Below are 16,014 nucleotides of genomic sequence, written 5' to 3' on the forward strand. Positions count from 1 at the left end.
AAATCATAGACTTTTGCCACGTAGTGAAACTCTTTTTTTAATCAAATCAAATCTTTGTTTCAAATATTTTCTAAAACGCTTTTATGAAAATATTTAAGAGTTCATTACATTAATTTTAAAATTATGTCATTTGACATCAAAAGATGCCTGAAATGGCAACAATTATGTACATTGTAAACATGACAAGATAAGTGATATCATCTATTTATGTTGATTTATTTTTAATTGATATGGACACTGTCTACTAACAGTTTTAAGAAAATAATTATGGAACTCGACAAATACAGGATTTCACTTAGTAGTAAACTGTATACCACTGTCGGTACAGCTTCACGATTTTCATAAGAGTGATAAATGATTCGGTCTACCCACATGCACATAATCAATTACATATTTCCAAACATTATTGAACTATCGGTAAATCTCTATAATTTCAGTAGCATTGGCCTTGACAGACTTCAACAAAATTTATAGATAATAACAATACACAACACAAATTATTATTATGTTTTTGGTATCTACAATAAACCTTAACTTTTGATACAAAAATGTTTTACAAGCTAAAACAATATTACAAATATGTGGCTAACTAAATATCGTTTGTAGACAGTTTTTGTCCTATATTTGTTGTCACATATTTTGCACTTATATAATTTTTATTGTCGACAACAATTTCAACGGAACATTCTACATGTAAACAGCTCTCTAATGGTTGCTCGGTGACTTTTTCACCTTCATAATTGTTGCAGTCCACCTTAAACAATAAATTATCCACTTCAGACTCAACATTGTATCTGTCTTCATTACTACGGGGAACAGTTACAGATAAAAACACGAAGCTTTCCTGCTTCTCTTCAGTCTCTGCAGTTTCAAACCCGAAAACACATCGGTCGGTCGTGACATTCTGAAATAAATTATCATAATTATAGCAATTGACATGTGCTAGTGTTCCGACGTCATGGGTTTGAGCCTATCAACTGGCACACTTTTCCTCCGTGGTTACTTTACACATACCATGGGCATAGCAATTAATCAAAGCAGGATAAATTGTTCCAATAAAGTTTAAAGTTAATGATTCTCAGACATTGTACAATTACTCAGTCCACTGTCATCTCCAATCCAAGAAATAACGCACAGTAGCCCTAAATCAATTGAATTAACTTATCAACTGAGACTATACTTACCATATTATATCTCCAACTTCAAAGTCATATCACAGGTGGTTAGCGTGCGGCTATGATATTAATTAGTGCAAACATCGTTTTGAATGATAAATTATCATATTAAAACGAAAAATCAACTTTTCTGAAAAATATTGAAAGTGTAGTAAAAAATTTTTTTCAGAAAAGTTGATTTTTCGTTATAATATGATAATTTATCATTCAAAATGATGTTTTCTCTAATTAATATCATAGCCACACGCTAACCACCTGTGAGTCGGATGTAAGGGCACTGAAGTCTGAAACAAAAATAAATCAGTAATGAGTGAATTATGAAATGAAAACTGTTGTATGTTAAACATACATCGTGTAAAAATAAAATAGATACTAGCTCTAAATTGTGACAATGAATTAATCCAAAACGACAAATACCTAATACCTAACTATGTGTGCATTTGAAGAGCGCAATTGTAAACAAGGGAAGTATCACGATTGGGGAAGTATCTCTAAATCTAAACCGTAAGTTACACACAGCTTATTTCCCCTAATATTAAATATAAAAATCAATTCAAATTATAATCCCACAAAAGTAAACACAAATGGTTAAAAAAAGACTAATTATACAACAATCATGTGCTAACTGCATAACTGGTCTCAAAACTATCTTTTTTAACGGAATCTTATATCTAAAAATATTATTGCTGAATCGGTCGTTCAACAATAGCACGCGTACCAATACCATGTGTAACCTCAAATGCCTAGTTTTAATAACATTTTTCAGTGTAGGATCAAGGCTGAGGGACGAGAAGTAACAGACCCATTTCATTTAACAATATAAAATCAAGAAATTCTTTAAATGATTACCATAACAGCAGAATCCAATACATTCGTTAAACTTGCTATACATGTACTTAAATTCATTAGTCTCGGCTATTATCCGGTGCTTACTTCATGCATTATCCGGTGCCAGGAATCGACACATACAATACATGTTTTTTCTACAAACTAAACCGTCATTCATCGTGGCAATGATTTAACAATAATTAGGCTGCCGTTTTCAGCAGGACACTAGCTCAGAAATTTGAATTTCATTGTTAATATGGACCAATATCTGCATTTTACTTCCGTTTCCACAGGTTTTGTGCATAAACTGTTGGACAATATAGGTTCCCACTGCATTATGACGTTTTTGTTACTGAGCACGAGTATACAATTTACTGAATGGATGTCTTAGTTGTTCCGTGGAATATTGGCTTGGTGAAAAATGTTAACGTAAAAAAGAGAATATTGAAATAAAAGAACACACTTACCTCAAAACAGTCAATATATTTCTGATATGATCCGGTGCCGTTTCGGGTATTATCCGGAAACGTTCAAATGTTTCCGATATTATCCGTATTGGTTAGGCACCGTGTCAGTAGTGGTATAAATTCTTACAGCTGGTAAGATACAATATATAAATAAGTGTATGAATAATACGTATTGAGATTGCAGCTTTATTACTGGTTTTAGTTTTGTATCATCGGACCATGAATATATCGCAAAGCAATAAGTAATACAGTCTGAAGGAAACACGTAACACTGTTTGTTTAAAATCAAAGTACTCAAAGTACTGGTGGAACGATTATGCTCAAATTTTGTGTTGGAGATATGTTCACGTGCAGCGATGGGCAGTGTATCTCGAAGGAATGGCTGTGTGACGGAATTGGGGATTGTCTGGACGATTCTGATGAACACAATTGTGACGGTTATTGGCCCTTTCAATTATTAAATATTTAAAACTGTCAACATTCAGAACAATGTCATCAATATCAATATTGAACATATATTATGAATAGTATAGCGTGATATATTACAAAAAGATAAGGCAGTAACCTGTTTTTCTGTTTATAAAACCTATGTGTGCCCGATTTTAAAGAAATAATGAAAATAACGCTTAAAAGCTGCATTTTTAGCGATAAAGAATATGATTTTTTGTCGTTTGACTTGTTAATAATGACGTCATGAGCACTTGCACTTGCGCTTAATATTTGTAAAACATGTTTTTGCTGTTTGTTTTGCATTTTGTTTTTAAAATATATTACATCTTGGTATCAAATTGTTTATTTTGTTGAATCTGACGCAAACCAATAGACCAACAAACCAAAAAACAAACCAACAAACAAACCAACAGACAGGGCAAAAACAATATGTCCCCCACTACCGTGGTGGGGGTCATAAAAAGCACTTACTTAGAAAAAAAATGTTCATGAACATGTACGGATAATCATCATTCTAACTAAACGATGCACATAAAGCGTTTGTAACGTTTTTCGTTGCTTTTTACAGCATAGACCTTTGGCATATAAATTGTTTAAAATACACTTTAGTTTCCAAAGAATGTACGGTTTAATGGTAGCGCGTTGAATTTTACTTGCATGGGCCCGCGTTTGAAATCCGGGGAAGGCAATATTTGTTTAATGATATTATTATAATTTATATTAAAAAAAAGTTAATGACCGAGTATCAAAAATACAAAATATTGTTATATATTCATGCTCAAACGATTATTCATTGAGTAAAATAATTTTAGAAAATGAATAAGTGACAAATTTAATATTAACAAATTATTCTCGAACTGGGTCGCTTCACTACGGTAAACTGTGTGATTTAGCGCCATTGACGATTGGAAGGTACAACTTTCAAGATGGAGGCAACTTCAAGTATAATTTAAAGTAAATCACTGCAATGTTTTATCGAATGACATATGTATGCAATTGTAACATACGAACATGTAAAAATATTTCAAAACACATGTTAAATAGTTTTACGAGCGAATGTATAAGGCATATAACATTATTTATTCTTACGATGAATTATTGTAACTATATGCATATTTCTTCAAACATATGTGGTAAACTATTGGTGTAAAGGTCGGACAAGGGCTGTGATTTAACAACTCTGTGAGTGGAGTTATATTCTCAATTTCGGTAAACATTTGATTTTAATTCATGATTTATACTTGCCTGATGAAATATACATAAGGATTATATCTCCGTTAAGCATCAACAATCCGCTGTGCTAAAAATAGCACTCACGTGATTACAATCATCACGTGCCTAAACGCATGAGCGAGTCCTATCCACCTGTTAACCCCAGTTTTATTTCCGGCGTTAATGCATCAACACCGCATGGTAACACGTTCATCGTGTATCGTTGTTGTTCTGTTTTTAAACGAGGATTTTATGTACAAAGTTGGATATGTATGTGATATTCTTCAAAATAAGTGATTTAATATGGCGAATGCTTTATTGGACAAGGAAAATTCGCCGTTTCACGAATTTTCGATGAAGGACGATTCAGCAGAGGTAGAATCGGTACGTTCACATCGGTCTCACTCGACGAAACCGAAGTCGTCACGCACTCCTAGGGCAAGTAAAAAAAAGAATTGGATGAACTCAGAAAAGATGTGCAAAATCGTTTTTGAATGTATTGACTCGAAATTAGATAATATTTTTAATGTTTTGAATAAATCGGATACTGCTGGTTCGGCCAGGCAGAGACCGACTGACAACGGTACGAGTAGGGTTTCGGAGACCGTCACACATGGTGCAGACACAGTGGTGCGCAAACCACTTGTAACTTTACCTGAGCAATATCATCAGTCGGAGGACGACATTGTTTCGCTGATGCCAGGTCACAGAGAGCGCACGGACTTACTAGGAGATGATGTGTCCGAATCCGAGTCACTTTCAGACGGTGAAGATGACCGTTTTTTTAAGTATGGTGTAAAGACTTGTAACTTATTACAAGATATGTTCGGCTTTGATGCTACTACGAAAGCAGACTCGTCCATTGTAGGAATCAGTCTTGACAACAGTCAAATATCGGTACTACGGGAAACTTGGAGAACAGACAAGCCTGCAAAGTTGTCTGCCTATAAAGACTATTACAGGTTATTTTTTTCCTGTATCAGAGGAAGCTGAAGATATTTTAGCTGTTCCCAGTATTGACACTATACTGTAATTGGAAGTTTGCTTATGAAAAGATATTGACAGAAAACTGTTGTCAAATCTCAGTCTTCATGTTCTCAGCCATTGAAGGACTTGAAGAAAATAGCTTACCAAGGTCAGCATGCTTCTCGAATAGGCATTATGATTAATGTTTACATGCAACAAGCCCTTGGGAATGTATTGTCAAAACTGTCTGAGAAACAACCCAATTTTGACAGTGCTATTCAGTGTGTGCGCGACATTTTCGCAATGAACACTAAATCTTTAGATCAAATGGCAAGAGCAGGTGCATTACACCACATGGTGCACAGAAAGGCAGCTATGGCTGACTCTGGACTCAATGACTCGAAAGACTTGAGAAATCACATCTTGAATTTGCCATTGTCACATGAAGGCAGTTTTGGTACCGGTCTGGAACAGAAATTGAAAGAAAGACAGGAAATTAACAAACAGATTTCTGATCTACTTCATGAATTTAGCAGAGGTCCAAAGCGCACATTTCAAGGCCCTTCTGATCAGGCATGGAAGAGGCCACGCTATCAAGAGTATGATAGGGCACATGGTGCATACAGGCAGCCACAGTCATATGGTCCTCGGTCTTATAAACCAACTGGCAGACCACAGACGCATTCATATACTGGCCATAGATTTCCTTAGGCCACAGCTACTGCTACCAAACCAAGTGGGGTAAGTAGCACTTTTCGTTCAAAATCAAAATGACTTACTGTCCAAACATTCCAGTAGGGGGCAGAATCAGGTTTTTGTCAGACATTGGGAGGCAATCATAAACGATTAGTGGATTCTTTCATTAATCAAAGAAGGTTACAAACTCGAGTTCAAAAACATACCGTAATTCAATGGCCGAAAACAAACAAAACTTCCTTCAAAAGACATGCCTATTCTATTACAGGAAATCGATTTATTATTTACAAAAAAACAAGCGATCGAACCAGTAAATTTGAACATAGACGAAGGTTTTTTACAGTACATTTGTCCTAGTGCCAAATAAATCAGGCGATATGAGACCAGTGATCAGTTTGAAGCCTTTCAATGCCTACCTCCGCACTCAACATTTCAAAATGAGTACCATGAAAACAGTTCTAAATCTAGTCAGAAAGGGGGATTATGCTTATACCCTAGGTCTTGCAGATGCATATTTTCACATACCGATATTTCCCCATCACAGGAAATATCTCCGGTTTCGGGTAATCGATCAAACATACCAGTTGCGAGTCATGGCATTCGGACCAAAGGTCACGCCACGGACATTTACCAAACTTGTTTCAGTAGTGGCGGCTCATGTTCGCAAACAATCTATTCGTCTGGCTGTGTATCTGGAAGATTGGTTAGACCTTAATTCCATCAAACAATTGCTTTTGCAAGACCAAAACATTTGATAAACCTCCTTCTGAAACTAGGTTTTGTCATAAATCAGAAAAAGTCGCAACTAGTTCCAACTCAAAATATGACCTATGTAGGCAGTGTAATAGATCTTCGCGAGGGTTTGGCTTTTCCTACAGTGGAACGCTTAGATAAAATCCAATTGGCTGTCAATGCAATCTTGACGCAATCCAAATCAACAGCTCTTCAATATTTACATTTACTAGGCCTGTTAGCGTCTTGCATAGATTTGATCCCTCTTGCGCGACTCAGACTGAGGATAATTCAATTGCACTTACTACATTTTTGGAGACCCAGTTCGAAGAACGTACAATATCAAATACCTCTACATTGTCATTTAGTGGGACATCTAAAGTGGTGGTTACATACTCAAAACATTTCTCAGGGGAATTCGTTTGTTCAGACATATCCCAATGTAACCATTTAGACAGATGAAAGTCAGAAAGCATGGGGTGCATGTTTGGACAATCACTAGCTCAAGGAATTTGGTCAAGCACAGAAAATAGAATGCACATCAATTCTCTAGAAATGGAGGCAGTTTACAAAGCCCTGTTACATGTTCTGCCATTTATAACCAATCAGTCGATTTTGATACGTTCAGACAATACAACAGTGGTACAGTATCTCAACAAACAAGGTGGGACACGATCCCCATTTCTTTGCCTTAAGGCAATGGGCAATTTAGAATATAGCAATACACAACAATTTCACATTGAAAGCATCGCATAAAGCGAGCAGGCTCAATATTTTGCCAGACCAACTATCCAGGACAATAGTACGTCCAACAGAAGGGACTTTGAACAGGTCAGTGGTCCAACAAATATTCTCGAAATGGGGACATCCATTGATAGACCTTTTTGCTTCACATTGAAATAAACAAGCTCCAGTCTTTTGTTCATGGATTCCCCATCAAGAATCCTCAGCTCTTGACGCATTGACAATATCATGGGAAGGGATGTTTGCGTATGCATTCCCTCCTTTGTGCCCGATTCCACGTATGATCCACCATATGAAACAATTTCAGTGCACAATAATTTTGATAGCACCAATGTGGTCGAGGAGGCATTGGTATCCAGAGTTACTACAACTATCTGTTGCACTACCAATACAGATTACGGTGTCGGAAGATCTCTTGAGACAACCCAAAACACAAATATATCATATCAATCCACAAGTATTCAATCTAACTGCATGGTTTCTATCGATAAACATTTCAGGGCAGAAGGATTTTCAAAAAGAGCTAGAAAATTGCTCCAATCTAGTTGCAGGTCAGGAACACACAAATATTATAATGCAAAATACAACAGATTTAGAAGCTGGTGTAGTAAACGGAACACTATTTTATAGTCATTAAATGTTCATATATGTTGCTATTTGTGTAAAATTCGCCATTCCTAAAAAGTACTTTTCAGCTGTTGAAATCTTTCGGATATATTGTACCGTAATATTTCTTCTCTGTCATAACTGCATGTTTGTTTAGGTCAGAGAGAAGTATATTTGTTTATTGTTAGATGTAGAATCTTTTGCGCGTCTATATTTGCTCCTAAAATGTTCTTTTGTTAGTTAAAATATAATATTATTGTTGAATGTTTTGCCGCTAGAGAACTTTGTTTAGGATTTAGGATTCCTAAATGCATTTGATTGGTTGTCGCAATACTAAGTCCTTTTGATTGGCTTAGCCAAATTCCTAAGACATTGGTGCGCAGAATCACCCAGAATCCTCAATCCTAAGTGCTTAGCGACAGGTATAAATAGCGCCGATAAACAACTTTTGGCATCTATATGTCAAGATCAGTTCAGATCACTTTTTTAAAGTTCATGTAAAATCTATTGATTTCTTCATTTAAATTTAGATTACTATAACTTCTTATTGCGTCATTCACTATTTCAAAGATGGTAAGCGTTATTTTGTCCGATTAAATGAGCGCTTCGTTAGAAACTCAAGAGAGTTTAAAGATGAAAGTTTATCGGCATTATTAAACTTGTAATACGGTTCAATGATATTTTGTTTATATGAGAACTGTTGCATATGGAATAATTTAAATAACTATTAAAACAAGATTTTGAAACCGTGAAACTGTGTTCTTAACATTATTGAATGTGCCATTCTGACACGGGCACTTGGAAGACAATGAAGAAGGTTAACATTGCCCGTACCTAAGGGTGGGGTATACTACAATATAAATGCTGTTTTTCTTACAGCCACACACTCTTTCGAAAAGCGGGGGATCTACAGGCATTGAGGTTGGGCGAAGGATCTGTCTCCGTGCAAGCAAAAGGACTTACATTTTTTGAGACACGGTTTGGGTAAACAAGATAGGCCAAATCATTCAGCTACGAAAATATTTGTTCCATGTTTCAAAGACAATAAGCTTCTTGACCCCAAGCGAGCATTGTATTGGTATTTGAAAAAGACTGATCAATATAGAAACAATATAAATCAAAAACATTCTTTTTATTTCAATAAATGGTCCGCATAAAAAAGGATCCAGATAGACTATTAGTAAATGGATAGTGAAAGTCATTCAGATGTAAACAGAGTGAAGGCACACTCGACAAGATCTGTAGGACCGTCTTGGGCCCTTTTTAAAGGAGCTTTGTTACAATATGTTTTAGATGCTGCAGACTGGTAAAGAGAGAGACCACTTTTGTTAAAGGCTCTATAAAGGTCACAAATCCAATTATTGTGCATATCAACTGGTTTAATTTTTACCGGATTTCAGTTACTCTTGCATAAAAACTGCTAATAACACAGCTAAGGTACAACGTTGTCAAGAATTATGGAAGATAAACCCGTTTCATAATTGGAAGAAATGTTTACATTTTTGCAACTAACGTGATGTGTAGCCTCAGAGCGTTGACATATGCTAAAAATAGCCGAAAGAAAATTCAATTTTAATACTATTTTAACAACTTTTTACCAGCAGAAAGTAACTTATTAGATCACTACAAACGTTTTAACCATTCAGAAAAGACCTACTTTGTGAGTGATACCGGAAAACGTTAAAAGTCATCGTTATATTTTTGGTGACCTGAGTCACTTTCACTTTCTCTTTCGCGAGTAAACAGCGATGTAAATAAACTGATTGTTTGAAAACACAATTGACTTGGAGGACACTTTATTTTGAGCTCAAAACAAGTTGTATTGCTCATTTTTTTATTATTATGTCCAATAGCATATTTATATTGCTTTTTGATAACTTTTATAAATAAAATATGAAAAAAATATTTAAAAATCTGTAAAAAATTACGTTTCTTCACCTTTATAGAGCCTTTAAGTTCTTCTTAAAGAATGTGGAACCAGCAGTTTTAAATAAGTAACTTTTGTATAAATGGGAATTAAGTTATCATTTTCGACGGATTGCTGATATGCAATTAATTTGAATATAACCTGTGAACAGTGAAATTTTAACAACCAGTAATGTTATATATAGAAGAAAGTACTTCTTTGTTGATAAGAAGAGAAAAAAATATATGTGTACAGTGTTACATGATGAAAGGAGAGAAGAATAACACTTAAAATACTACCGCTTCCAGAAAGTGAACACTGCTTTGTAATCATCCTTATGTATATTTCATCAGGCAAGTATAAATCATAAATTAAAATTTTACAATTTTGAAGAAAATATTAATTTTATGAACGGATTTATACTTGCCTGATCAAGTTCCTCCAACCTCCCCTAGTATTTTGGTGTTATTATATTACGCCAGAAATAAAACTGGTGTTTACAGGTGGATAGGACTCTCTCATACATTTAGCCGCGTGATGATTGTAATCACAGCGGATTGTTGATGCTCAACGGATATATACTCCTTATGTATATTTCATCAGGCAAGTATAAATCCATTCATATAATTACTATTTTCTTCAAAATTGTAAAATTTGTTATAAAGGACTTTCTACCTTTTGTAGCAATTTTTCGGAGGTTGATGGGATATTTTTCATTTATATTACCTACTAATTGTAATGTGACATTTTGTTACGACAATACTTTGGCGTCCGTTTGAAAAAACCATAAATGATGAAGGTTCAATATAGTAAGGCGGGACGAGCAGACATGTTTTTGGAGCTCTTACAAAACTTGGATTACTTTGTTAATTTTTACAGGAAAACTATCATTTTAGTATCAAAATAAAAGGGAAATCAAACGAAGGGATTAGCGTGAGCACAAATAACGCATTTGACGTGCTGAGTTGTGTGAGCGATAGTGATACCGACGAAGAAGGGATTAACGAAGGATTTTACGGGAACACCAGTCACACACCCAACGTGCAAAGTAGTGTGAGCGACGTTAACACATTCGCCGAGCCAAAGCTGCCTAAAACTATGGAAGGCAAAACGGTTCAGCACAACATGGGGCCAACAAACGCAGACATTAGTGCAATGCTTGGCAAAATTGACTTAAAACTAAACGACATGGACTCGCGATTAAAGACTCAAAGGGCTGGAGAAGAAAATTGATAATTTCGATAAGGATCTCAAAAAACTATGGGCACACATGGACACAGTAACAAAGATACCAGGGACAAAGTTGACAGGGTGGAAATAAAATTGACTATGTAGGCGTTGATATTGAGGGAGCTAGAAGAAAGCAAATTACGAGAGGACATGAACTACGTGCAATCCCAAAGCATGCGGAATAATTTAATATTCGAAAACATCCCTGAAGAACCAAATGAAACCCCAATCAAATGTGAAAAATTAGTGAGAGACTTCATGTCGGAGAAACTCAAACTTTCCAGGGAAGCGGTGGCTGCTATGAAATTCGAAAGGGTGCATAGGATGGGCCAAAAAAACACAACCGGCAGAGGAATCATCGGAAACGGCGGCGAGGAGAGGCACCGAAGCATTGTTTGCAAATTTTCATTCTTCGGCGACAGAGAGCAGGTTCGCGGAAGTAGCAAGAACCTCCGAGGAATGCCGTTCTATGTTACGGAACAATTCCCACCGGAAGTCGCAGCAAAAAAAACTTTTTAGAATCATGGACATGTAAAGCAAGCAAACTCGAACTATCAGGATACGATTGCCACAATTTCTATAGGAAATATAGACATAGGCAAGCTAAGCGTAACAGAGGCGGTATAGTAGTATAAACACGCAATAGCATTACCAGTGGCATATCGGTTGCTAAAAATATTCATAATACAATAATATGGCTTAAACTAGATAAATCGTTTTTTAACAATAACGAAGATATATCTATTGCAGCGGTATATATATGGGGTAGTGATTCTCCGATGGCCAACTTGATAGATACGGACCTGTTCGAAAGTCTCGGTAACGATATTTACCATTTTCAATCGTTGGGCACAGTTATGGTAGCTGGGGATTTTAACGCTTAAACAGCATGTAAAAGTGATGCTATTCTTTCCGATGCATATATATACGATATTGACCCCGACTTCTATTTAGCTGAAAGCACGTTACCAAGATTTTCAATGGGCAAGGGAAGTAACTCTCAAGGCAATAGTTAACTTGATAAATGTGAGGCCACGACACCGAGAATCGCTAACGGTAGATTGGGCTCTGATTTTAGCATTGGTAAATATACATGTTTTAATACTCATGGCACACGTGTCATCGATTACCTGTTAATAAGTTATCATCATTTTAATACCGAAGATAACTTCTTTGTAAACGATTTTAACAATTTCAGTGATCATGCTCCGTTGTCTTTCAATGTAATATGCAACATGCGAGTTACAGTAGAAGAACCATATATATGTAAGTACGTTAAATGGCGGGATGATGAAAAACAGCATTTCCGAGAGGGTTTAATAAACAGGGCTCCGGATTGTAACGATCTACTCCAAAGCCTTATCGAACAAAGCGACGCAAATATTGACACCATTCTAAAAAATTCACCAATATTATAAGAGATGATGCTGACCCATTATTTATCAAGCACGTTCAAATATATCCAGAATTTTTAACGACACACTATATCGGATAGCGATAAATGGTTTTATCAAGAATACAGAGAAGTGAAACGATCGTATAAAGATGCATTGTATATATATATATATATATATATATATATATAACAACTCACATAGTGATACAGATAGAGTAAAAATGTGTCAATTAGAAAGTACTTTTAAATTAATCACAAAAAATAAGCGTAAGGCGTATAAATCTCAAACGCTGTAAACAATTCGAAGATCTTAAACGGCACAAACCAAAGGACTTTTTGAAGTACTTTAGATCACATAATACATCAGGTTGTACTAGTAACACGTCACTTAATGATTTTAAGAATCATTTTCAGCAAATGTTTTCAAATGAAAATTTTAATTATAATGCTAACGCAGAAGATTTTAATTCAAACCATGACTTCGACAATTTTTACAACGTATTATTATGAGGACATTGGTAACCAAATAACGTATAGTGAAGTAATTAAAGCTATTGCCGTCTTTTAGAAATGTAAATCACCTGGCATAGATAAATTGCTAAACGAATATTTTATAGAAGCCTGCGATATTTTGGCGGGCTACATTACAACGATTTTAACATGATTCTAAATACATTAAGATCGCAAAGTTGTTTACATGTGTACTCAACCAGCGAATAACAACATGGTGTGAAATAAACGATGTCATATCTGACGCGCAGTTTGGGTTTAGAAAAAGCAGGTCAACAATAGATGCAGTTTTCATACTCCATTATTCAAAAATATGTTAATATGAATACACTATTGTATTGTTGTTCCATTGATATGAAACGTTGCTTTGATTCTATATATTTAAATACACTATGGTTAAAGTTATACAAGTCAAATTTGGACGGCAAAATGTTGCGCATAATACGCAGTATGTACCAGTCGGTAAAAGCATGTGTCAGACATTGTAACACATACTCGGAGTATTTTAATAAAGCAGTCGGACTAAGACAGGGGGAGATAACATCGTCGATCCTTTTTATCTCTTTTCATTGACGATCTTGAATTGTTTTTATAAAATAGACATAATGCTGGAATAAATATACAAGACATATGTTTAATTCTACTTCTGTTTGCAGACGATATGGTTGTCATAGGTGAAACGCCGGAAGACCTACAACAGACTATCGACCGTTTATATGAATATTGTAATACCTTGGGTTTGCAAGATAACATTCCAAAAACCAAAGTTATTGTTTTCCGCAAACAAGGAGCTATCAAACGTAATGAGCGGTGGGTATATGGTAACGAAACAGACATTGTAATCGACTTTATATATCAAGGTGTTACACTTAATTATACAGGGAACTTTAATCTCAATACTAATACTTTGAGTGGTAAGGGCTTAAAAGCACTCAACGTATTGTTATCCAACCTGAACACTAATAGTTGTAGACCAAAGGTAGCTTTGCAGTTATTTGATGCTTTTGTGTCTTCAATTATCACATACTCGTGTGAAATATGGGGTTTCTCAAAGTGTAGCGAGTTGGAAAAATTGCACCTTAACTTCTGCAAAGCTGTTCTTGGTGTCAGAAAATCAACTTCACGTTTAGCCGTTTACGGTGAACTTGGTAGGTACCCGTTGTATATTAACAGATATGTACGTATTGTATAATATTGGTTTAAAATAACTAGAAGCGAAAACATTATATTACGATATATATTGGAAGATGGTCTAATTGCCGTAAATGGTAATAAATTGAACAGGTTTAGGAAGGTTAGGGACTTAATATCTAAATACGGATTTAATTATGTTTGGTCTGATGACTCACAAATCTATGAGGTTAATTTTTTGTCTTTGTTTAAACAAAGAGTTATCGACGAATACTTACAAGAGTGGAATCGAAATATTAATGATGATATGATACTAATTGTATACAAAGCAATAAAACACACAACATTTTCGTTTGAACCATATTTAGAGACGATTGTTTCAAGAAATTTAATAACAGCGATTACGAAAATACGCATCTGTGCACATAACCTGAGAATACAGACTGGAAGATATAATAGATTAGAACGAAACTTGCGACTCTGCCAATTATGTGACAGTAAAGAAATAAAAGTTGAATACAACTTTTTGTTGAAATGTTCTAAATTTGCCCAAATTAGAGAAAACTTCATTAAAACCTATTATAGAGTCAGACCTAGTATGTTTAAACTCACAAAATTATTAACTAGAGAAAATAAAAATGAAATGCTAAAGTAAGGAAAGTTCAATTCAGAAGCACTCAAGATTCGCAAGCGTTATACCAATAATAATGTATAATGTATTCAATGTATTTGTTCTATAGTTTAAAATGTATATTGAATACAATATGACATCATGTGATATGCTATATTTGAACATGTATTGATTTTAGTATATGATGATATAGATGTTGCATTCATATTAATTATATGTATTATCCGGTACTGTTTCGATACCTGATTTTGTGAGTGTGATTCGAATGTATAATGTGTGCTCCTTCGAAAGTATAATTATTGTTATATTTCGAAATTTAAATTAATTTTAATATTTTACTGATTATAGACTATGCTGATGTATATTATACAAGTTCAACTCTTATTTGTAAGTGTGCCGTTGCTACATTAATTTTATGTGGTTTGGATGCGCACTGTTATATTCTATGCTCCTTACAATTAATGTTTTACCTTTATGATTATAAAAGTAGTAAAACGCATCCATATGTAGCAATATACACTGTTAACATTTGATTTAAAACGAGTTTTGTTCAAGTATCTGTAAAGTTCATTCATAACTATTTTATAACATTTCTGCTAAATCAGCTTACTATATTCATGTATTTTGTATTATTGTTTTTGTTTAATACTAGAAACTGTAAAATTTATGTGTAATAAAATTCTGTTCTGTTCTGTTCTGATGAAGTTTGTGTCTGATACCAATTCCATTAAAGTATGTGATCATACCTCTTCATTGCACTCGCCATAACGACATTAAGTTAAAGTCTCGACGTAAATGTTTCCGGCTTTTCCCGAAAAAATATTTGGTCGACATGATTTAAGTCGACAAATCAACAATATTTTTGGCGTCATGTTGTTGTGAACATGACTTGTCATCTTAGTTTTAGTCGACACGATGAGTTCTTTTTTTACGCCATGACACCTTTTTAATATCATGCCGTCATATAATGTTGACATCATCACGGCATCAGGTAGTACCATATACGCTTCCATAGAAAAACCTACAAAACTATGACGACATACCATCTTATTTCAAAGTAACTCGATATAAACTAAGCCGGCATGACCATATTATTGGGGTGTACTATATTCTATGACGGCATGATATAAAAAGGGTTTCATAGCGTAAAAAATAACTCACCGTGTAGAACAAAAACTATGATGGCAAGGCATTTTCACAAGAGCATTACGCCAAAAATTATGTTGATTTGTCGACATAAATCATGTCGATCAAATATTGTTTCTTGAAAAGCCGGAAACATTTACGTCGAGACTTTAACTTAATGTCGTTATGGCAGGTAAAATTAAGTGGGA

This window comes from Dreissena polymorpha, chromosome 3 (genome assembly GCF_020536995.1).
Source record: "Dreissena polymorpha isolate Duluth1 chromosome 3, UMN_Dpol_1.0, whole genome shotgun sequence".
NCBI classification, from domain to species: domain Eukaryota; kingdom Metazoa; phylum Mollusca; class Bivalvia; order Myida; family Dreissenidae; genus Dreissena; species Dreissena polymorpha.